A 25,689-nucleotide genomic window follows, 5' to 3' on the forward strand; every position below is an offset into this window, starting at 1 on the left:
TGCCCTCCCCCCCTCCATGCCCCTCCCCCCCCTCCATGCCCTCCCCCCCCTCCATGCCCTCCCCCCCTCCATGCCCTCCCCCCCTCCATGCCCTCCCCCCCTCCATGCCCTCCCCCCCTCCATGCCCTCCCCCCCTCCATGCCCTCCCCCCTCCATGCCCTCCCCCCCTCCATGCCCTCCCCCCCTCCATGCCCTCCCCCCTCCATGCCCTCCCCCCCTCCATGCCCTCCCCCCTCCATGCCCTCCCCCCCTCCATGCCCTCCCCCCCTCCATGCCCTCCCCCCCTCCATGCCCTCCCCCCCCTCCATGCCCCTCCCCCCCTCCATGCCCTCCCCCCCTCCATGCCCTCCCCCCTCCATGCCCTCCCCCCCTCCATGCCCTCCCCCCCTCCATGCCCTCCCCCCCTCCATGCCCTCCCCCCCTCCATGCCCTCCCCCCTCCATGCCCTCCCCCCCTCCATGCCCTCCCCCCCTCCATGCCCTCCCCCCCTCCATGCCCTCCCCCCCTCCATGCCCTCCCCCCCTCCATGCCCTCCCCCCCTCCATGCCCTCCCCCCCTCCATGCCCTCCCCCCCTCCATGCCCTCCCCCCCTCCATGCCCTCCCCCCCTCCATGCCCTCCCCCCCTCCATGCCCTCCCCCCCTCCATGCCCTCCCCCCCTCCATGCCCTCCCCCCCTCCATGCCCTCCCCCCCTCCATGCCCTCCCCCCCTCCATGCCCTCCCCCCCTCCATGCCCTCCCCCCCTCCATGCCCTCCCCCCCTCCATGCCCTCCCCCCCTCCATGCCCTCCCCCCCTCCATGCCCTCCCCCCCTCCATGCCCTCCCCCCTCCATGCCCTCCCCCCCTCCATGCCCTCCCCCCCTCCATGCCCTCCCCCCCTCCATGCCCTCCCCCCCTCCATGCCCTCCCCCCCTCCATGCCCTCCCCCCCTCCATGCCCTCCCCCCCTCCATGCCCTCCCCCCCTCCATGCCCTCCCCCCCTCCATGCCCTCCCCCCCTCCATGCCCTCCCCCCTCCATGCCCTCCCCCCCTCCATGCCCTCCCCCCCTCCATGCCCTCCCCCCCTCCATGCCCTCCCCCCCTCCATGCCCTCCCCCCCTCCATGCCCTCCCCCCCTCCATGCCCTCCCCCCCTCCATGCCCTCCCCCCCTCCATGCCCTCCCCCCCTCCATGCCCTCCCCCCCTCCATGCCCTCCCCCCCTCCATGCCCTCCCCCCCTCCATGCCCTCCCCCCTCCATGCCCTCCCCCCCTCCATGCCCTCCCCCCCTCCATGCCCTCCCCCCCCTCCATGCCCTCCCCCCCTCCATGCCCTCCCCCCCTCCATGCCCTCCCCCCCTCCATGCCCTCCCCCCCTCCATGCCCTCCCCCCCCTCCATGCCCTCCCCCCCTCCATGCCCTCCCCCCTCCATGCCCTCCCCCCTCCATGCCCTCCCCCCTCCATGCCCTCCCCCCTCCATGCCCTCCCCCCTCCATGCCCTCCCCCCCTCCATGCCCTCCCCCCCTCCATGCCCTCCCCCCCTCCATGCCCCTCCCCCCTCCATGCCCTCCCCCCCTCCATGCCCTCCCCCCCTCCATGCCCTCCCCCCCTCCATGCCCTCCCCCCCTCCATGCCCTCCCCCCCTCCATGCCCTCCCCCCCTCCATGCCCTCCCCCCCTCCATGCCCTCCCCCCCTCCATGCCCTCCCCCCTCCATGCCCTCCCCCCCTCCATGCCCTCCCCCCTCCATGCCCTCCCCCCCTCCATGCCCTCCCCCCCTCCATGCCCTCCCCCCCCTCCATGCCCTCCCCCCTCCATGCCCTCCCCCCCTCCATGCCCTCCCCCCCTCCATGCCCTCCCCCCCTCCATGCCCCTCCCCCCCTCCATGCCCTCCCCCCCTCCATGCCCTCCCCCCCTCCATGCCCTCCCCCCCTCCATGCCCTCCCCCCCTCCATGCCCTCCCCCCCTCCATGCCCTCCCCCCCCTCCATGCCCTCCCCCCTCCATGCCCTCCCCCCCTCCATGCCCTCCCCCCCTCCATGCCCTCCCCCCCTCCATGCCCTCCCCCCCTCCATGCCCTCCCCCCCTCCATGCCCTCCCCCCCTCCATGCCCTCCCCCCCTCCATGCCCTCCCCCCCTCCATGCCCTCCCCCCCTCCATGCCCTCCCCCCCTCCATGCCCTCCCCCCTCCATGCCCTCCCCCTCCATGCCCTCCCCCCTCCATGCCCTCCCCCCTCCATGCCCTCCCCCCTCCATGCCCTCCCCCCTCCATGCCCTCCCCCCCTCCATGCCCTCCCCCCCTCCATGCCCTCCCCCCCTCCATGCCCTCCCCCCCTCCATGCCCTCCCCCCCCTCCATGCCCTCCCCCCCCTCCATGCCCTCCCCCCCCTCCATGCCCTCCCCCCCCTCCATGCCCTCCCCCCCTCCATGCCCTCCCCCCCCTCCATGCCCTCCCCCCCCTCCATGCCCTCCCCCCCTCCATGCCCTCCCCCCCTCCATGCCCTCCCCCCCCTCCATGCCCTCCCCCCCCTCCATGCCCTCCCCCCCTCCATGCCCTCCCCCCCTCCATGCCCTCCCCCCCCTCCATGCCCTCCCCCCCCTCCATGCCCTCCCCCCCTCCATGCCCTCCCCCCCCTCCATGCCCTCCCCCCCCCTCCATGCCCTCCCCCCCCTCCATGCCCTCCCCCCCCTCCATGCCCTCCCCCCCTCCATGCCCTCCCCCCCCCTCCATGCCCTCCCCCCCTCCATGCCCTCCCCCCCTCCATGCCCTCCCCCCCTCCATGCCCTCCCCCCCCTCCATGCCCTCCCCCCCTCCATGCCCTCCCCCCCTCCATGCCCTCCCCCCTCCATGCCCTCCCCCCCTCCATGCCCTCCCCCCCTCCATGCCCTCCCCCCCTCCATGCCCTCCCCCCCTCCATGCCCTCCCCCCCTCCATGCCCTCCCCCCTCCATGCCCTCCCCCTCATGCCCTCCCCCTCCATGCCCACCCCCCCTCCATGCCCACCCCCCCTCCATGCCCTCCCCCCCCTCCATGCCCTCCCCCCCTCCATGCCCTCCCCCCCTCCATGCCCTCCCCCCCCTCCATGCCCTCCCCCCCTCCATGCCCTCCCCCCTCCATGCCCTCCCCCCCTCCATGCCCTCCCCCCCTCCATGCCCTCCCCCCCTCCATGCCCTCCCCCCCTCCATGCCCTCCCCCCCTCCATGCCCTCCCCCCCTCCATGCCCTCCCCCCCTCCATGCCCTCCCCCCCTCCATGCCCTCCCCCCCTCCATGCCCTCCCCCCCTCCATGCCCTCCCCCCCTCCATGCCCTCCCCCCCCTCCATGCCCTCCCCCCCTCCATGCCCTCCCCCCTCCATGCCCTCCCCCCTCCATGCCCTCCCCCCCTCCATGCCCTCCCCCCCTCCATGCCCTCCCCCCTCCATGCCCTCCCCCCCTCCATGCCCTCCCCCCCTCCATGCCCTCCCCCCCTCCATGCCCTCCCCCCCTCCATGCCCTCCCCCCCTCCATGCCCTCCCCCCCTCCATGCCCTCCCCCCCTCCATGCCCTCCCCCCCTCCATGCCCTCCCCCCCTCCATGCCCTCCCCCCCTCCATGCCCTCCCCCCCTCCATGCCCTCCCCCCCTCCATGCCCTCCCCCCCTCCATGCCCTCCCCCCCTCCATGCCCTCCCCCCTCCATGCCCTCCCCCCCTCCATGCCCTCCCCCCCTCCATGCCCTCCCCCCCCTCCATGCCCTCCCCCCCTCCATGCCCTCCCCCCCTCCATGCCCTCCCCCCCTCCATGCCCTCCCCCCCTCCATGCCCTCCCCCCCTCCATGCCCTCCCCCCCTCCATGCCCTCCCCCCCTCCATGCCCTCCCCCCCTCCATGCCCTCCCCCCCTCCATGCCCTCCCCCCCTCCATGCCCTCCCCCCCTCCATGCCCTCCCCCCCTCCATGCCCTCCCCCCCTCCATGCCCTCCCCCCCTCCATGCCCTCCCCCCCTCCATGCCCTCCCCCCTCCATGCCCTCCCCCCCTCCATGCCCTCCCCCCCTCCATGCCCTCCCCCCCTCCATGCCCTCCCCCCCTCCATGCCCTCCCCCCTCCATGCCCTCCCCCCCTCCATGCCCTCCCCCCTCCATGCCCTCCCCCCTCCATGCCCTCCCCCCTCCATGCCCTCCCCCCTCCATGCCCTCCCCCCTCCATGCCCTCCCCCCTCCATGCCCTCCCCCCTCCATGCCCTCCCCCCCTCCATGCCCTCCCCCCCTCCATGCCCTCCCCCCCTCCATGCCCTCCCCCCCTCCATGCCCTCCCCCCCTCCATGCCCTCCCCCCCTCCATGCCCTCCCCCCCTCCATGCCCTCCCCCCCTCCATGCCCTCCCCCCCTCCATGCCCTCCCCCCCTCCATGCCCTCCCCCCCTCCATGCCCTCCCCCCCTCCATGCCCTCCCCCCCTCCATGCCCTCCCCCCCTCCATGCCCTCCCCCCCTCCATGCCCTCCCCCCTCCATGCCCTCCCCCCCTCCATGCCCTCCCCCCCTCCATGCCCTCCCCCCCTCCATGCCCTCCCCCCCTCCATGCCCTCCCCCCCTCCATGCCCTCCCCCCCTCCATGCCCTCCCCCCTCCATGCCCTCCCCCCCTCCATGCCCTCCCCCCCTCCATGCCCTCCCCCCCTCCATGCCCTCCCCCCTCCATGCCCTCCCCCCCTCCATGCCCTCCCCCCCTCCATGCCCTCCCCCCCTCCATGCCCTCCCCCCCTCCATGCCCTCCCCCCCTCCATGCCCTCCCCCCTCCATGCCCTCCCCCCCTCCATGCCCTCCCCCCCTCCATGCCCTCCCCCCTCCATGCCCTCCCCCCTCCATGCCCTCCCCCCTCCATGCCCTCCCCCCCTCCATGCCCTCCCCCCTCCATGCCCTCCCCCCCTCCATGCCCTCCCCCCCCTCCATGCCCTCCCCCCCTCCATGCCCTCCCCCCCCTCCATGCCCTCCCCCCCCTCCATGCCCTCCCCCCCTCCATGCCCTCCCCCCCCTCCATGCCCTCCCCCCCCTCCATGCCCTCCCCCCCCTCCATGCCCTCCCCCCCCTCCATGCCCTCCCCCCCTCCATGCCTTCCCCCCTCCATGCCCTCCCCCCTCCATGCCCTCCCCCCCTCCATGCCCTCCCCCCCTCCATGCCCTCCCCCCCTCCATGCCCTCCCCCCCTCCATGCCCTCCCCCCCTCCATGCCCTCCCCCCTCCATGCCCTCCCCCCCTCCATGCCCTCCCCCCCTCCATGCCCTCCCCCCCTCCATGCCCACTACCCCCCTCCATGCCCACTACCCCCCTCCATGCCCACTACCCCCCTCCATGCCCACTTCCCCCCCCCATGCCCACCTCCCCCCATGCCCACCTCCCCCCATGCCCACCTCCCCCCATGCCCACCTCCCCCCATGCCCACCTCCCCCCATGCCCACCTCCCCCCATGCCCACCTCCCCCCATGCCCACCTCCCCCCATGCCCACCTCCCCCCATGCCCACCTCCCCCCATGCCCACCTCCCCCCATGCCCACCTCCCCCCATGCCCACCTCCCCCCATGCCCACCTCCCCCCATGCCCACCTCCCCCCATGCCCACCTCCCCCCATGCCCACCTCCCCCCATGCCCACCTCCCCCCATGCCCACCTCCCCCCATGCCCACCTCCCCCCATGCCCACCTCCCCCCATGCCCACCTCCCCCCATGCCCACCTCCCCCCATGCCCACCTCCCCCCATGCCCACCTCCCCCCATGCCCACCTCCCCCCATGCCCACCTCCCCCCATGCCCACCTCCCCCCATGCCCTCCCCCCTCCATGCCCACTTCCCCCTCCATGCCCACTTCCCCCTCCATGCCCACTTCCCCCTCCATGCCCACTTCCCCCTCCATGCCCACTTCCCCCTCCATGCCCACTTCCCCCTCCATGCCCACTTCCCCCCTCCATGCCCACTTCCCCCCTCCATGCCCACTTCCCCCCCTCCATGCCCACTTCCCCCCCTCCATGCCCACCTCCCCCCCCTTGCCCACCTCCCCCCCCTTGCCCACCTCCCCCCCCTTGCCCACCTCCCCCCCCTTGCCCACCTCCCCCCCCTTGCCCACCTCCCCCCCCTTGCCCACCTCCCCCCCCTTGCCCACCTCCCCCCCTTGCCCACCTCCCCCCTTGCCCACCTCCCCCCCTTGCCCACCTCCCCCCCCTTGCCCACCTCCCCCCCCTTGCCCACCTCCCCCCCCCTTGCCCACCTCCCCCCCCTTGCCCACCTCCCCCCCCCTTGCCCACCTCCCCCCCCTTGCCCACCTCCCCCCCCCTTGCCCACCTCCCCCCCCCTTGCCCACCTCCCCCCCCTTGCCCACCTCCCCCCCCCTTGCCCACCTCCCCCCCCTTGCCCACCTCCCCCCCCTTGCCCACGAATAATTGTCATTGAAAAGATACAGGGTCATTTTGTTTGGCGGGGGGAGGTGGATTTGACAATAGTTTTAGGAATATGTTGATCCTCTGAAAGGCAACCCCACAGCGCATTCCCAGGAATTATTGTCATTTAAAAGATGCAGGAGCAATTATTTTTTTGGGGGGAAAGGTGGAATTGATAGCATACCCCCCCCCACCCCATGAATTAAAAGATACCCAGATATATACAGCTGGTTTAATTTTTATTAAAATCTGTGCCAGATTTTTAGTTACTGTAATTAGAGCAGCGACGTTTGAAGCTGAAAGATAATCCGAAAAAAAAAGAAAGAAACGAGGTGGTGATTTATGAATTTTTGTACAGGTGTTGAGGCCGCACACTCGTGATGTGTAGTTCTGAACAGCCCACCAAATCCAGGGGCAAAAAAAGGGTGCAGTGAAGATGTATCCAGAACAAGAATTGAGGGGCAAGAGTTATGAAAGGAGACTCTAAATGTGACAGGAATAGCGGGATTTAAAAGGGGAGGAAATCCATTTGAGGTTTTTAAGATTAGTGAAAGGGTTGAGAGGATGATTAGAGGAAGATTTGTTTTTACTGGTGAGCAAATCAGTAAGCAGCAAGCCGAGTCTCAAGATTGTCACTGGAAGGAGGAAGGGAAGCAAGGTGTTTTTTTCCATGCCGAGGCGTATTGGAGTGCTGCCACAAGTGGCTGTTCAGGCAGAGCATAAAAATAATTGCAACAAGGGCGTAAGGAAAGATCAGGAAAATGGGAATAAAGTAGGCAGTTCCTTTTGATGGGCTTGGGATGGCCCACTGTGCTACAATTTTGATGATTCCAGGTTTGTCATTACCTACCCCTCCCTATTCACCTCTGAGCAATTTATTACTGAATTTGTACGTATAGGTATATAAATACAAGAAAATTAGCATTTATGCTTATCCTCAGTAATTTTCATGATTGGGAATCACAATGGTTACATAGAAACATAGAAAACTACAGCACAAAACAGGCCCTTCGGCCCCACAAGTTGTGCCGAACATATCCCTACCTTTTAGGCCTGCCTATAACCCTCCATCCTATTAAGTCCCATGTACTCATCCAGGAGTCTCTTAAAAGACCCTATTGAGTTTGCCTCCACCACCACTGACGGCAGCCAATTCCACTCGCCCACCACCCTCTATGTGAAAAACCTCCCCCTAACATTTCCCCTGTACCTACCCCCCAGCACCTTAAACCTGTGTCCTCTCGTAGCAGCCATTTCCACCCTGGGAAAAAGCCTCTCAGAGTCCACCCGATCTATGCCTCTCAACATCTTATACACCTCTATTAGGTCTCCTCTCATCCTACGTCTCTCCAAGGAGAAAAGACTGAGCTCCCTCAGCCTATCCTCATAAGGCATGCCACTCAATCCAGGCAACACCCTTGTAAATCTCTCTGCACCCTTTCAATCTTTTCCATATCCTTCCTGTAATGAGGCGACCAGAACTGAGCACAGTACTCCAAGTGGGGTCTGACGAGGGTCTTATATAGCTGCATCATTATCCCCGGACTCCTAAACTCAATCCCTCAATTGATAAAGGCCATCACACCATACGCCTTCTTAACCACCTCCTCCACCTGCGGTGCCGATTTTAGAGTCCTATGGACCCGGACCCCAACGTCCTTCTGATCCTCTACAGTACTAAGAGTGGTTGTTGGAACATTTTAACAATTTGGTGCAAGGATTTGGGCATCACTGACAAGATCAGCATTTATTATCAATTTCTGATTTCCCTTAAGGTGGTGGTGAGCTGCCTTCTTGAAGTGCTACATTTCATGTGGTGTAGGTGCACTCACATTTCCTGGATTTTGACCTGGTAGCTGGGAAGGAACATGGATAGTAATTCCAATTTAGGATGGGACTTGGAAGGGAACTTGTGGGTGATGGTGTTCCCATGCACCTGCTGCCCTTGTTGTTTGGGTGGTAGAGGTTAAGGACTTGGAATGTGCAGCCAAAACCTGAGTCTTAAATGGGGGATGGGGGGGGGGGGGGGGGGGAATCTAAATCAAGAATGACATTTATGAAAGAGCATCTTTGTAACTTGCTTGCTTCTACAACTCTTAAATTGTGAATCTTTACTCTTGTCATTCCTGTAAAGTCATACTATTAAACAGTTGAGAATGGAGTTTTAAAAGTTCAACAGCATGTATAAAATGCTTAACCAAGCTAATGAAAATAGAAAGATTTGCATTTACGCAGTCCATTCACAACCTCCGCTTTTACTTGCTTTTGCTTTTACCTTCACAACCTCCACTCAAAGCACTTTGCAGCTAATGAAGTACTTTGAAGTGCTTGCTGTATTTGTTATAATGCAAGAAATGCCAATCTACTGCGATAAACTCCTCAAACATACACAACATATGACCGGATCATCTGTTCGTTGATATTAGTTGAGGGATGTTTTGGGTCAGGGTACTGGGAGAACTCCCATACTTTTCTTTTGATTAGTTCCATGAAATCTCATGACTTCTCATGCTTGGTGATTTCAACCTCTATCTTAAGTCATATTAATGTTCTTATCTAAGTTCACTGCCCTCCTATCGTTCCTTAATTTCCCTCCATCTGAATTCCCCGATGCATATTCACAGCCGCTTCCTTGACTTTGCTATCTCCCATGGCTTTTTCACTCTCATTCTATCAATTACAGATAAGGAGGCAATTATTTGCTCTCGGATTATTTGCTGTCTGCCCGCCTTCCACTTTCCCTCCTAATCTTCCTCCTTTATCTGCCTCTGGAAAAAGCTCTCTCTGAATTCATTTCCAGCTGCACTTTCAAAATCCCAATTCTCTATCCTGTGGCTCTGCACATCTCTGCAACTACCAATCTGCTCAATCATTTCTTCACTTCCACCTTTGACACCTTAGTCTGCATTAAGTCCCTCCCTATCTCTAATGTCCAACTTAGTCTGCATTAAGTCCCTCCCTATCTCTAATGTCCAACAGCTCCATAGCACTCCAAGATAGTTGCAATCCTCTATTTCTGGCCAATCTGCAATTTTAATCACTCCACCGTTGGTGGTCATGCCTTCAACTGCCAAGGCCTTCATCTCTGTTATTACCTCCCTAAACTTCTCTCTCTCTCCACCTATCTCTTTGCCCAAGGTTTTGGTCATCTGCTATAATATCACTATGTGGCTTGGTGTTAGTTTTCTTTCTTTTGTGATACTCTGGTGAATGTCTTGGGATGTTTTATTAACTTTCAAGTGGTTAGACAGATTGCTGTTGTAGTCTCCTGAGATTACAGACAGGGAGTTTTAATATCTCATGTGAAAGATGGCACCTCTGATAGTGCAGCATATCTTTGGTGTCAGCCTATTATGGGCAATAGAGAAAAACATCATATAGCGTGCCGGATTGATAGACTTGTGTGACCTGTCAATCCTTGTACATATATTCCTCATTCATAGGCTTTTGGAATAATATTACTGTCCACTGTCTTAGTGGCTGTAAAAGGAACCGTCTGTACAAGATATAATTGATATTGATGGACATTTACTGTTTCACAGAAATGAAACTATTTTGCTTTTCATTACTACCCAATCAGATTTAGAGTATTTCAACCTAAAATGTTCTGTGAACTTTCAATATATTACATTTATGATCAAATTACTGGTGAATCCTTTTTGGATTTTAGTCAACACAAGAAGAAACAGTTTCTGTCTTTCTCATCTGCTTTTAGGCAGGTATATTTGAGTATGAAGATAGGAAGGGTTTTCAGTATGTACTAAAGGAGGGTGTATAGTTTGGATAGCTATCTTGACCTTCACCTGTGGTCACGCTGCATTACCCCTTGCTGTCAATTCATTTTTGGTAAGGCTCCGAATTAATGGAGTATGGCAGCCCTTGTGATTTGTAATATCATGTGAAACATCAACTTTGGAGAATATTGTAGCCCCAACTTGAAAATTTAGGAAATAAAAATCTTATGAGAATTTTTACATTGCTTCCCCTTTTCCCCAGCAAGAATGAGATATTTTTGGTGTTTCTCCCATGTCGTAGAGAGCAGGAAAATGTACTTCTAATCACTCCTTCAATATTATTGGGGTGAAAGTGGGACTGCTTTCAGCAAAGAATGTCCCAGAAAGTTAGTAAATTTGGTAACTCCCATACTTGCCGTTTGGGATAGTGGAAAGGCTAAGAGGAATAGGAAGGAACTATGTAGGAGACAAATGAAAATTGTTGGCTCTGGTATATATTTTTCCATAAAGAAATACACTGAATAAACTTTATGCAAAGGAGTTAAGGGAAGTAAAATGAGAAAATAAAACAATTATAGCACTTTAAAAATACTGGTATATTAGTAGAAAATAGAACGTTTTTTCCAGCCCTACATTCTTGTACTCTGATTCCTGAATTGTTCTTTTGCTTTTTTGGGAGGAATGAAGAGACAAAGAAAGGAGCATTTTTTTCCCAGCATTCAAGCTGCATACAAGTCGCTCAACAAAGAATTCTTTGTAAAAGCTATAAATGACTTGCGGATGAATTAGGGCAGACCTTTTTAATTGGTATTTTCCCTAGCCCCTCACTCAACATGAATACATGCCTGTCGACAGATTTCCTTTCCTTTCCCCATTTTGTGATTAAGCTTTAATTTTGTTTTACTCCATTGTGGTTACATAAAATCTACACTACAGAAATGGGTCACTGGGCCCAATTGATTTATGCCAGAGTTTATACTTTCATGAGCCCCTGCCCACTCTGATGACCTCATCCTACCTTGCACTGTGCCCTCTATTTCTACATCTGCCAAGTTTGCACCAATGCTATCTTCTTGAGATTTGTTCCTTCTTAAATATGCGATAACTTTTAAAATATGTTAAGGGTTGAGGCATTCATTTATTATATACACAGAAACCATACTTCTATGTCTACACATCATTTTATCTTTTATCTTGCATGTCGTACGCAGTCCATTTGCATTGTTAAATTTCATGAAGGAAAATGTTGGTCTCAGTAAGAAGATGCATGCCACTTAGATGGTTTTTAATTTGGTAATACTATTACTGTTTATATATGGAGAGATTGCCATTTCTATAAGGCCTTCCAGGGCACCAATATTTCACAGCTAATTAATTACTTTTGAGGTGTGGTCATAATCACAGCAATCAATTTGCTCATAGCACGGTGAATGGCCACTTTATTTGTTTTGCTGGAGTTGACTAAAGGAGGAATCTTGGTCAGAACATGAAGTAACTCGATGTTCCTCTTCGGAAAAGCATCATGTACCACGGGATCCTTTACAACTACCTGCATCTGCAAGTTTAGCATCTCTGCTGAAAGATGGCAAAACTAACAATTCAGCACTCCCTTGGTACTTTAGTTAAGTAACGGCCTGTACAATGTATTCAAGTCTGTGATACAATTCATTGATATAGAGCTAAGAGTGCTTGCTATTGGTGAGCCAAGCTGACACTTTCACACATTTAATGATAAATAGTTAATCCAAAGTGAATTGCTATATGAAACCAAGTTGTTTCTTGGATATAGACTAACAGAAATCCTGCTGCATGCCATGATAGGCTAACAAAGCAATTTTTGCTACACTTACCTTCTCCAATACGTGTAGAGGTAATGGTCTTATAAAACTGTTGCTGTTGATGACTTCATTGTTCATGTTCAGCTCTTTTAATGTGATTTAGCCTTGCTGTAGGAATTGTCTGGTTGTACAAATGAGGAGGCTTCTACCACTTTAGGATCTGCAGCTGGTATTGCAAATGACTCTGATATAAATGCATTATTATTCCAATTAGATACCAAATTCACTGACTGAAGTGTCCATTTCGAATATTTGACAATGCAAATACAAAATTGGTTTGGGTGTTGGGCTTCACTGCTCCTCAATTATTTGGTTAGCTGACTTCTTAGAGATGCATTGTATTGCCTTAGCTCCCCCAAACATATCCCCTGTCATGCATCTTAAGATCAACTTTCCCTCTTGCCTGAATACATGTATTTGCTACTTATATTGTTGCATTGGTACTTTCATCTCTTGCCTCCATTTGACATTGCTATTCTATTGTTGTATTGATCTTTACTGTATTTACCTATGGTTCCAGTAATCTGCTGTGCCTGTTATTTGGGTTTGGAGATTAATAGCATTATGAAGAAACTTCCAAATGTACCTGGGTACCACAAAGTGACCAGACTTAGTTTAAACTTAACTGCAGTAGACAATAGTCTAATATTGTCATTAATAACAGAATATTGCGGATGCTGGAAATCTGAAACAAAAACACAAAATGATGGAAATAATGGTATTTTCGGCATTTTCTATTTTTGTCTCTAATCTCTTTGTTTAAGTGCAAAGTACAAATTTGTCATTTCTGAATAATTTATTGAGTTATGAAAAGTCATGGTGTCAATTACTCTGACTGTTCTATGGTTTTGTTAGCATTTTAGAAAGCTATCCAGTAGTTACAAGGGGAAGGATTCCCTGCTCACAGTGAAGGCGACCCAACATTGGTTCCCAGTGGGATCTTCCAGTCCCATGGCTGTTAATGGGTTTTTCAGTTGTTCATACTCTCTGCCACCAGGGAACCCACTGTGGGAGTCGCTGTCGGCAGGAATGGCTGGAAAATTTCAGGCTAGATGTGGAGGAATCTAGTTTATGATGAGATGAAAACAGACGTGAGGGTTTTTTGCCACATTTTAATGAATTGTTTCAATGGTATTGTTAGAAGTGTTACTTTTTGAGAGTTGAACTTCAAAAATTGGGCTAGAAATACTTCAGTGGGGTTAGTAACAGTTTTGAATTTGACCATTTTCATTAATCTGTGATACTCTTCATGGTACCTAAAGGCTGTCATGCCTCTCTACACCTCTCACAAGAGACAGTACTTCAAAAATACTTATTTGATTGTCAAGTACTTTGGGACATTTTGAGGTCATGAAATAAGCTAAACAAGCGCTTTATTTTTTACATGACCTCATCCTCTCCAATCTACCCGTTGCAGATGACATAATCATATTGGTAAGAGTGAGCACTGTACAGTCCTTGTGGAAAGGAAGTTCAGTCTTCAAACTGAGGACATCCTCCATCATGTTGTGTGGCACTAACACAGTGCTAAATGGGATAGACTTGAAAGAAAATTTTTGAAATGCAAAACAGGCCACGAAAAATCTGAAAGTGAAAAATAGTTTAATGTTGCTACTTGAGCCCATCACCAGAAGCATTGATTTTCCTTTTATTTTCAGATGCTACCTGACATGTGGTATATTTTCTGTTCTTGTCTATACTTTGTATGAACATGGCATGATTTGAGGTTTTATTTAACATGGTCCAGCACCATTCACAAGAGGAGGGTGAAAATAATCAAAAACAAACTTGCAGACAAGTTTTCAATTTTGAAAAACCTGACATTTTATCAGATAAGAGGTTGCAATGTTGGATGTTCTTGATAATTTGAAGAGTGCGTCACTTTTTTTTACAATTTACCGATCTATAATTCCCCATGTCCTGTTGGGTAAGTTTTGTTGATGGGTATGGACCATGGAACAAATTTTACAGGTTTCTAATGTTTGCAATATTTGCATTTGTGTTAACTAAGACAGGTACATGAATGCTCAGACCCTAAAAATCATGACAGCCTCATTTGAACATCTCACAGAGCACTCCTTTTTTGCTACAAGGCTAATGGCAATCCCATATTGCAGGACTAGAATTCTTCTTCTCTCGGCTGTAAATGGCCCATGCAGCTGCAACATAATCCTAATTTTAAAATAAATTCCCTTTCAACAAAGTATACTTTTAAAAAGAGAGTTATATCACTGGGGAATCAATCATTTGTGTCTGACTTTGGAAGTGGTATATTAGTAAAGTGCACCTGTTGGATAACTTCCCAATTCCATAGTAACTTGATATTTATTTTCTGCATCATTAGACATGATTTTTTTAAAAGTAATGTTTTCAAACTTATTGGCTTTCATTGGAGATTTAATGCATAATTGGCATTGTCTCAGATACAGCATAGCGGTATATTTTAATGAATGATTGCATAATTCAAATATGAAGTTGGCCCCAAAGCTTTTAGATTTATACTTACAAATATATTTCTGAAAAAGAGGGATCTCGCATTTATATAGTGCCTTTCACATCAGTTTCCAGTTTTTACTGGTAGGCAGTAATTTGACAGACGAGCAGAATATTGCATATGCTGGAAATCTGAACTAAAGACAGAAAATGCTGGAAATACTGAGCAAGAAAGGTAGCATCTGTGGAGAGAGAAACAGAATTAACATTTCAGGTCTATGACTTTTAATCAGAACCAGGAAACGTTAGAGGCATAATAGGATGCGTGGAAAAAGGACAAAGTAAGGTCAGTGATTGGATGGATGATGATAGAGAGTAAATGTCAGAAAAGTTAGTCTTAGAGTGCCAAAGAGAATGGACCTCTTTAGGGGCAGGGGTGATCTGTATACAAAAAACGGGTGGAACTTGAATCACACGGGGACCAATATCCTGGCCGGTAGGTTGGCTAAGGTTACTGGGGAGAATTTAAACTAGATAGGTTGGGGGGAGGGGAGCTAGAAGAGTTGACTAGGATCAAGGAACTAATTGATGGGGTGGAGGATGCAGGGGTAAGGGGAATTACAAAATTAATGGTAGAGGAGAGGGTGCAAGTGAATGAAGGCGGTAATTTAGATAAGGGAGTAGAGGGAGAGGGTGTTCGCGACTCATCAAAGCGGGTCCAGATAAAAGCTGGAATAAGGACACTTTGCCTGAATGCACGAAGCATTCGGAACAAGGTAAATGAGTTGATGGTGCAAATCAGCACGAGTGGGTACGATCTAGTGGCCATTACAGAAACGTGGCTGAAAGGTGACCAGGACTGGGAGATGAATATCCAGGGGTATCAGGCGTTTAGGAAGAATGGACAGGAAGGAAAAGGTGGTGGGGTCGCGCTATTAATAAGAGATAATATCAGGGTAGTACTGAGGGATGACATAGGCTCTGAGGAACAAAACGTGGAATCATTATGGGTAGAGATGAGGAATAGTAGAGGGAGAAAGACACTAGTAGGTGTGGTATATAGGCCCCCAAATAATAATGTTGAGGTAGGGAGGGCTATAAACAAGCAGATAAGGGATGCGTGTAAAAACGGAACGGCAATAATCATGGGGGACTTCAACATGCACATTGACTGGCAGACTCAAGTCGGTAAGGGTGGAATGGAGGAAGAGTTCTTAGAATGCTGTCGGGATAGTTTCCTTGAACAGCATGTTACGGAACCGACGAGGGAACGAGCTATTTTGGATCTGGTATTGTGTAACGAGGTAGGTAGAATTAAGGATCTTATTGTGAAGGACCCTCTTGGGTCTAGTGACCACAATATGGTCGAATTTCTGATTCAGATGGAAGAGGAGAAAGTTTGGTCCCAAACCAGTGTCCTCTGTTTGAACAGAGGGAAATATGATAGGATGAGGGATGAATTGGCTAAGGTAGACTGGGAGAGCAGGCTGGCAGGTAGGATAGCTGAGGAACAGTGGAGGATTTTTAAGGAGATCCTTTTCAGTTCTCAGCAAAAATATATTCCAGCAAAAAACAAGGATTGTAAGAAAAGGGAGAACCAGCCGTGGATAACGAAGGAAATAAAGGAGAGTATTAAAATAAAAACAGCTGCGTACAGAGTGGCCAAAAATAGTGGAGAAACAAGTGATTGGGAAAAATTTAAGAAACAACAAAGAGAGACTAAGAAAGCGATAAAGAAAGGAAGGATAGACTATGAAGCTAGGCTAGCAATTAATATAAAAAATGATAGTAAAAGTTTTTATAAATATATAAAAAGGAATAGAGTGGCTAGAGTGAATGTTGGACCCTTGGAGGACGAGAGGGGGGAGTTAATAGTGGGAAATGAGGATATGGCTGAGTCTTTAAATAAGTTTTTTGTGTCGGTCTTCACGGTGGAGGACACAAATAGTTTGCCAAATATTAACGATAGAGGGTTGGCAGCAGGAGAAATACTTAATACAATTAATGTTACCAGAGAGGCAGTGCTGGGTAGACTAATGGGACTGAAGGTGGATAAGTCCCCGGGTCCGGATGGAATGCATCCCAGGGTATTGAAAGAAATGTCAGAGGTAATAGTGGATGCGTTAGTGATTATTTATCAAAACTCGTTGCATTCTGGGGTAGTGCCGGTTGATTGGAAAACGGCTAATGTTACGCCGCTGTTTAAAAAAGGAAGGAGACAAAAGGCGGGTAACTATAGGCCGGTCAGCTTAACGTCTGTAGTAGGGAAAATGCTGGAATCCATTATTAAAGAGGAGATAGCAGGGCATCTGGATAGAAATGGTTCGATCAATCAGACGCAGCATGGATTCATGAGGGGAAAGTCGTGCTTGACGAACATGTTGGATTTTTATGAAGATGTGACTAGGGCGGTTGATGGAGGAGAACCGGTGGATGCGGTGTTTTTGGATTTCCAAAAGGCGTTTGATAAGGTGCCCCATAAAAGGCTACTGAAGAAGATTAGGGCACACGGAGTTGGGGGTAGTGTGTTAAAGTGAATTGGGGACTGGCTATCCGACAGGAAGCAAAGAGTCGGAATAAATGGGTGTTTTTCCGGTTGGAGGAAGGTAACTAGTGGCGTGCCGCAGGGATCGGTACTCGGGCCGCAACTATTTACCATTTATATAGATGATCTGGAGGACGGGACGGAGTGTAGGGTAACGAAGTTTGCAGACGACACAAAGATAAGTGGAAAAGTGAATCGTGTGGAGGACGGAGAAGATCTGCAGAGAGATTTGGACAGGCTGAGTGAGTGGGCGAGGATATGGCAAATGGAGTATAACGTTGAGAAATGCGAGGTTATACACTTTGGAGGAAATAATAACAAATGGGATTACTATCTCAATGGAAACAAATTAAAACATGCTACCGTGCAAAGGGACCTGGGGGTCCTTGTGCATGAGACGCAAAAGCCCAGTCTGCAGGTACAACAGGTGATCAAGAAGGCAAATGGGATGTTGGCCTATATTGCGAAGGGGATAGAATATAAAAGCAGGGATGTCTTGATGCACCTGTACAGGGCATTGGTGAGGCCGCAGCTGGAATACTGTGTGCAGTATTGGTCCCCTTATATGAGGAAGGATATATTGGCATTGGAGGGAGTGCAGAGAAGGTTCACCAGGTTGATACCGGAGATGAGGGGTTTGGATTATGAGGAGAGGCTGAGGAGATTGGGTTTGTACTCGTTGGAGTTTAGAAGGATGAGGGGGGATCTTATGGAGACTTATAAGATAATGCGGGGGCTGGATAGGGTGGAGGCGGAGAGATTCTTTCCACTTAGTAAGGAAGTTAAAACTAGAGGACACAGCCTCAAAATAAAGGGGGGTCGGTTTAAGACAGAGTTGAGGAGGAACTTCTTCTCCCAGAGGGTGGTGAATCTCTGGAATTCTCTGCCCACTGAGGTGGTGGAGGCTACCTCGCTGAATATGTTTAAAGTGCGGATGGATGGATTCCTGATCGGTAAGGGAATTAAGGGTTATGGGGATCAGGCGGGTAAGTGGTACTGATCCACGTCAGATCAGCCATGATCTTATTGAATGGCGGGGCAGGCTCGAGGGGCTAGATGGCCTACTCCTGCTCCTATTTCTTATGTTCTTATGTTCTTATGGGTGATGTGTTTTAGCAGATGGGGCGACTGCTTTGCTGAACACCTCCATTCAGTCCACAAGTGTGGCCAGTGTTGTCATTTCAATTCTCCACCTTGCTCTCACGCTTTCTCTGTCCTTGGTCTGCTGCACTGTTTCACTGAAGCTCAGTGCAAGTTTCAGGAACAAGTTTTTCAAATTAGGCATTTTACAGCCTTCCAGGCTCAATGTTGAGATCAACAACTTCAGATTGTGAACTCTAGCCTCACGTTTTGTTTCCATTTTGCATGGTTTCATTTTTTCTCGCTTTCAGAGAATAGTACACCTGCTCCAGGCAGATCTCTTGTTTTTCTGTTTCTTTTCTTGTCCAATTGCCATTGCTTTAGCCCTGGCCTCTTCTCTCATTCAATCTCCCCTATCTTCGACCCTATCACAGGCCAGTCTGTCCTTGTTCCGCCAATCCCTTTCTCAAATCCTAATATATTGTTAACTTTTCCCAGTTCTGATCAAAGGTCATCAATCTGAAACATTAACTCTGTTTCTTTTTTCACAGATGAGAATTTCCAGCATTTTCTGTTTTTATTTTAGTAATTCAGTAGAACCTGTTACAGATGAATTGCAATGAATTAAATTATGTGATTACATTTATGACAGATGAGATCAAATCCTGCCAAAGGCTGATTTCATCCAGAATCCTTTTTGGGATTGGCGATTTTTCAAATGGAAAAAAATGCAAGTGCAAATTTAGAAGGAAGTATATGATACCTTTTGCAGACTGAATGGATAAATGAACTGGAAATTAGGCTTGTTGAGGGTGAGGGGAGTAAATAGGAATGTTCAGATCACTTCACTTGTGAATCAGCTACTTTCAGGAATTCCAGTCACTAGTTGCAGGCCAATGACTGACTGACATTTGTCTCCATGATGTTATAAATTAGTCTTGATAAATGGGGGTATCGTTTTGCAGTTATACTGACCCATAGAGTGTGAAGTGTAGCAGGCAATATTACCCTGTATTATGTGTAATCTTAAAATTCTAGTCGGTCCGTCAGCAGAGAGTTCCATTCATGTGTGATTACAGCCTAGTTATTTTTTTAAATTTTAAGGACCTGTCCAGGAATGTTTGTTTCCTTGTAAGGCTCAATAAACTTGGCAACAAATTTCAAAGTGTCCAAGAGATCTAGTGGACCAATTGAGTACTTTTTAATTCTGGCTTCATGTCTTACTTCAGTTATATTTTGCAGCTGTCAAATGTGAGCCCCGTGAGAAGGTCTTCCCATGTAGGTTTCACATTGACTTGGTTTCAGAGTCCAGCCAACCAACCATAAGTGTTGCTCATTTTGCATTAGTGTATGCTTGAAACAGCTTTACAATATGAGAATGTCAGTGTAACTGTAGCTTTGGCCTTGCATTCTGGAGAGACTGTAGTTAAACTGTAACTGGCGATTGGGATTCTTGAATGAAGCTGATTGACAAGTGAAAAGATCTATTTCCACACCTCACTCTCTGTGAGCCTAATTAAGCCACATCCAGTTCTTTCCATTCCTCTAAATAAATAAATACATTGTTTAATTTCTTCAAGATATGCTTGTGTATCTTTTCATTTAGAGTAAGAATTAACTACAGATGTCCTAATCGCATGAAACTATTCCATGCAGACATTGCACTTGAAATCTTTCTGACTCAGCTGAACATAATACACATGAAACGAATGCTAGTATCCAAAGTGTGATTTTCCACTGCCTGCTTTACTGTACCAACAAGATGAATGTAATGGTTGTATTCTCCTTGAGTACTGTTATAAAATTGGGTAAGACTTAACAATGTTTGTTTTAAAATTGAAAAAATAAATAAATGTTTCATGTAAAGTGGCTTTTTAAAAATAAAATTTCAAAATTAATGTTCCCAGAGGCTGGGAATTCTGAGACGAGTAACTCTCCTGACTGTCCAAAGCCCGTTGATCATGATGGACCACTTGCCTGGATGAGTGTGACTCCAAAACACTCAAGAACCTTTCCATCATTCAGGACAAAGCAGCTGCTTTATCAGCATCCCAAGCATCAACCTAAACATTCACTCCCTTGATCATCAAAGTACATATAAGATGCACTGCAGAAACTCTCCTTTGAAAGCACCTTCCAAACTGTGTCCTCTACCACCTCAAAGAACAAGGGCAGCAGATACATGGGAACATCACCACCTGCAAGTTCCCTTCCAAGCCACACACCATGCTTGGAAATGTATCCTGTTCCTTCACTGTCACTGGATTAAAATCCTGGAACCTACATCCATGCTATTGTTTGGAGCTATCTATACCAGATGAACTGCAGTGGTTCAAGAAGGCAGCTCACCACCACCTGCTCAAAGGCAATTTGGAATGAGAAATAAATGCTGGCCTTGTCAACAATGCTCATGTCATGAACAAATGCTTTTTTAAAGTTCAGCTTTCTTGACCAGCTGGCTTTAGCAGTAGGTCCATGTAGCCCCTGAACGAGATATACCATTTCAGCACAGGAAAGTGGTGAACGAGGGTAACTATTCAAGTCCATGCTTGCAGTGAAAAAACTCATGTCCACAGTGCATATCAGAAAACAGTGACCAGCTGAGCTTGCAATTTCCAACATGACCACATACTTGTAAAACAACACTCTGGATACAAACACTTCCATCAGCTGTGCATGAGCATTCAGACAGACATTCACTCCCTTCCTAACAGCACTGTGGGTGTACCTACACTGCTAGGACAGCAGAGGTTCCAGGAGGCAGCTCGCCATGACCTTCTCAGAAGCAACTGGAGATGTGTAATAAATGCTGCCCATGAAAGAATGAAGAGACACTGTTGAGTTTTAATTGAAAAATGTGGATCGAAGCAGGGTTCCTTGTCTTCATTCAATTTTTGATGTTCTGGAACTTGGTCAGAGTGGGTGTCACGAGGGAAGGGATTGTGTGCTTTGCACTTTGGCTGCACCACTGAATTGCTAGCTGCCACATTATTTAAATAGGCCAAATGATCTACTGTAGTTGCTTTAGTATTCTACTTTACTGCATGGATTTCCAGGATGACTGACTTGGCTTATCATTTGAAGATACTGCTAAATCTAACTTTACAAAAATTAAAATGTGTTTTTAAGGGCATAAAATGGAAGAATAATAAAATGATCTGGTTAAAACCAAGGACAATATAGTTGATACAAAAGCAAAATATTGTTGATGTTGGAAATCTGAAATAAAAACAGAAATACTGAATATAGGTGATTCACTTCACATGTTTTATGGAAAATAAGCAATGGCATGCATTTAATATGTTTGCACTTTAATTATTAAAATTTTTGAGGAAGGGTGATTAACGTATTCCTAATGTTTTTGGCTCGCTGTCAGTTTTTGGGATATTGCACCTTTAACTTGACACTTGATCATTTTTAGGGGTACATGCTTTATGTGTACATTAAAAACGAATCTTCCAGTTGCTCAGTATGGGGACAGTGTACACTGCAAACACAACACTTAATATAAATGTGTTTAGTGTGTAAAAATGAAACCTGATTTTGAGAAATTTGACAGCAGACTATATTTGGACCCTGCAGAACCATGTTTTGACCTTGCATGTACACTATATTCTCACAGTGTTGAAGATTGATCGCCAAACCTTCCACTATTGATCAATATTGGAAAAGCTTCATTAAACAATTAATAATAAAAAACTACTTTTGATAACATTGGCATTACTGTTTGCATAAATATCTTCAGTTAAAACACTAAATTTATAACATCTCAGATCCACACTTATGACTGGACTAATCAATGATTAAACAATTCAACACACCATAAAGTCTTTCAACCAGCATATAAAACCAATTCACAAGAAATAAAAGGAACCCTCAAACATTTTTTACACATTTGAGCTCCAAAGCTCAAAACACTGGAAAGTAAAAGATTTTCAAGACATTTGTGCACATAATGTATTGATTTTATGCACTCCTCCTTGTTTTATGTGTGGTTTAAGATCCCCAGTGCTCTTGTCTTGTTACAGTAAAACCTTTGGGCCACATTTCCAAGTGAAAGGAACATAGGAAATGTGCTGATTTGTGATAATCTTTGCATTACGTAGTGGTATGCACCAGATGACAGCTGCTGCAGTGGTAACTTCCAAGACTACTTGGTTGTCTTTTGATTGTTGCTTTTATTTCTTGTGAATTGGTTTTCTGGTGGGTGAATTGTTTTATCATTGTTTAGCCCTGTCATAACTATGTGTCTCTAAATTTCACGCTTTAATTGACGTTGTTTATGCAAACAGTAATGCACTCTAAGGAATTATGTTTTAAGTTTAATTTGTTTTTGGTCAGTAGAGTAAAGAGAAATAAGATGAGTGATTAAAACGATTAGAAGCGAGCATAATTACATTGAGGCATAAAACACAAGTTTCCAAGGTGCTGATGCAGTCAGTGGGAAGCAAGTCCAAACTGACATTCATTTTTTTTTAAGGCATCCGAGGTGGGGTTATTGCCTATTTTTGTGGCGCCTTCTAAAAATTGTTTTGTTGCTTTCACTTTCACAACAAAAAGAGAAATGACTTGGTTCAAGTAAAATCTTCAAACACGCCCAACTTTACAGTTGAGTTAATTTGTATCTGCTTTAGTATGTTTTGAAGAATTAGTTTGATACCCTTCACTACAATAACTACATGTAGCAATTATATTTGCATACTTCCCCTTTGTTAATACAAAATCTCCCTGTTCTTTGTCACTCTTGCCACTGTATAATGTACATTTTTTAATAAGTTGTTATACATTATTATCGCTTCTTCTGCTCAAAAAACGGGGTCCAAAGAATTAAAAAGGAAGATCAATAATAAATTGTACGCATGAGAAGAGAAAATGTTAATTTTTAATAACTGGATCCAAACATCAGTACTTTAAAAATTATAATTCTGCAATTTTTTTACGGCTTTGCATTTTTGCTAAATATTATGAGTTAGTCTTGACCATGAATTAATTGTTAAATTAAGCTATTCCAGTTTGGTGCAGTTGTTTGCACTGAGTCAAAGTTATTTGTTTAAACTCCATTCTAAGCCTTGAACATAACCTGGGTTAATTCTCCACGATGTGGAAATGCCGGCGTTGGACTGGGGTAAACACAGTAAGAAGTTTAACAACACCAGGTTAAAGTCCCAACAGGTTTATTTGGTAGCAAAAGCCACAAGCTTTTGGAGCCTTAAGCCCCTTCTTCAGGTGAGTGGGAATTCTGTTCACAAACAGGGCATATAAAGACACAAACTCAATTTACAGAATAATGGTTGGAATGCGAATACTTACAGCTAATCAAGTCTTTAAGGTACAAACAATGTGAGTGGAGAGAGCATTAAGACAGGTTAAAGAGATGTGTATTGTCTCCAGACAGGACAGCCAGTGAGACTCTGCAGGTCCAGGCAAGCTGTGGGGATTACAGATAGTGTGACATGAACCCAATATCCCGGTTGAGGCCGTCCTCATGTGTGCGGAACTTGGCTATCAGTTTCTGCTCAGCGACTCTGCGCCGTCGTGTGTCATGAAGGCCGCCTTGGAGAATGCTTACCGAAAGCTTGTGGCTTTTGCTACCAAATAAACCTGTTGGACTTTAACCTGGTGTTGTTAAACTTCTTACTTAATTCTCCACTGCAGCACTAAGGGAAGTTCTGCATTGTCAGAGACTACCTCAACAGATGAGTTACTAAATAAAGACCCTATTTGTCTGTTCAGGTAAACATTACAAGTATCAGGACACTTGTACCAGAAGAGCACCAAGCAACACTTTTGCCTCAACCACACTATCAAAAAAATAACTGGGCCTTCATTTCATTGCTGTTAGTGGAATCTTTTGCATAATTTGGCTGCTGCATTTGCTGACATAATAAGTGAGTACGCTTCAAAAAGTAATTGTGCGAGGCGTCTTGAGATGCTTCCTGGTCATTTCAATACTCTATAAATGTATCTCTATCTTTGTCTTTCACCTCAGTTGATGAACACTGCCTTTCCTTATGGTTCTGTGAAATCCACCACCTTGTCATAACTGTAGCCACCCTTCCAATAGCTCCTTCTTTGGCTCAATCTATTTTTGCCTTCTACTGCTGTAAGATTCCTTGGGATATTTTGCTATGTTAAGTGTTCTATAAATAAGAATTGTTCTTGTTGAATTATAATGTCTGTGATGGTTCCACATTTCATTCCTGCAATCTGTGCTTCTTCAACTGATCTGGGAATTGTGCTATAATTGGTATAAGTTCTTTGATGGGAGAGGATTTGAAGGGGAGAATTGGCCAGAGCTTCGAGGCTGAGTGGATATAGGCATAAGACAATACTGGATTTGGCTGTAGTACTTGCCACTGTTGAATACATTACATGATGTGGAGATGCCGGCGTTGGACTGGGGTAAACACAGTAAGAAGTTTAACAACACCAGGTTAAAGTCCAACAGGTTTATTTGGTAGCAAAAGCCACACCAAAAGCCACAAAAGCAAAAGTGTGGCTTTTGCTACCAAATAAACCTGTTGGACTTTAACCTGGTGTTGTTAAACTTCTTACTGAATAAATTACAGCCATTCGCAGTCTAGATATATCACAAAATGGCTCATTGGATGAGGTGAATGGTCGATGAAATCATAATTGGACTAATTAGGCTTTCATTATGAGGTTGGGGTGGTGCAACAATGTGAAATATCAACATGTGTTTGTATGCATAGTCCTACCACTTACACTTACAGTGATACCAACATGTCCATTATGATTTGTGTTACCAAGAGCTTTTTAAAAATAGACTTTTTTAAAACATTGGTTGTCAGAATAACTAGTTTTGCTGGTTGCTTCAACTTAGAGTGTGTGTGTGTGTGATGCAAATGACTGATAAAGTAAAGCTATGCATAAGTATTCAGGCCCTAGCAGAAGTTTCAGATGCCATTGAAATGGATGGTGGGCGAGCTGTCTAGGCTAAACCAGAGAAATCATGAGAGAATTACCAATGGACACATCAAGGTGCATCTGATAATTACATTGCTTGAAATAGTCAGTGCACTTAATGTATTTTAAGTGGATATGGGGGGGGGGGAAATGGGTAGTAGGTGGTGAGACAAGCAGCACTTTGTTTAGCATTTGTAAAACCACTAAAGAGATGCACTGGCGACAGTAGTTCAGATGCCTGTCTCCTCACCTTGCCACATGCTTGTGGAGTAATGCCCCTCAAGCCATATAACTAATTATCTCTTTCTAATGGAGAGAGATGCTTATGGCCCTTTGGTAGATTATGGGTAATTGCTTAGTTGCTATTTCGGACTAAAATTAAAGTCCAGTTAACAGTGACTAGCAGTATATTGTTGGATTATTTGAATGAAAAATTGTGCTTGTTTCAGGTTTTGCTATGTTAATTATTTTAGGAACTTGAAGTGCAGAATATGTTGAATTATTTTGAAGCCTAGAATAATTGTTAGTTGTAGCTACTATTTCAAGGGTGGAGGCCACGTAATGATGTGTTTTTATTGAATGTGCTTGTGGTTTTGTAACATGGCCTTCTATTGATCTCGCCCTGAGCAAATGTACTTTACATAACTGAATAATTAATCATTTGCATTTTAAACTGAAGATATATAGATATTATAGTGATGCTTGTGACTTGCTTTATTTGCAAACGGATGACAATTTTCATTCCGGTTCTGGTGAGAGCAGT

General features: G+C 48.7%; 1 protein-coding gene across 1 annotated transcript in view; it reads left to right on the top strand.

Moving 5' to 3' along the window:
* Positions 1-25,689, top strand: part of gramd4a (GRAM domain containing 4a) — a 142,376-nt gene that overhangs the window by 801 nt on the left and 115,886 nt on the right. The window lies entirely within an intron of this gene.

Source organism: Mustelus asterias, chromosome 19 (genome assembly GCF_964213995.1).
Source record: "Mustelus asterias chromosome 19, sMusAst1.hap1.1, whole genome shotgun sequence".
Classification (NCBI taxonomy): domain Eukaryota; kingdom Metazoa; phylum Chordata; class Chondrichthyes; order Carcharhiniformes; family Triakidae; genus Mustelus; species Mustelus asterias.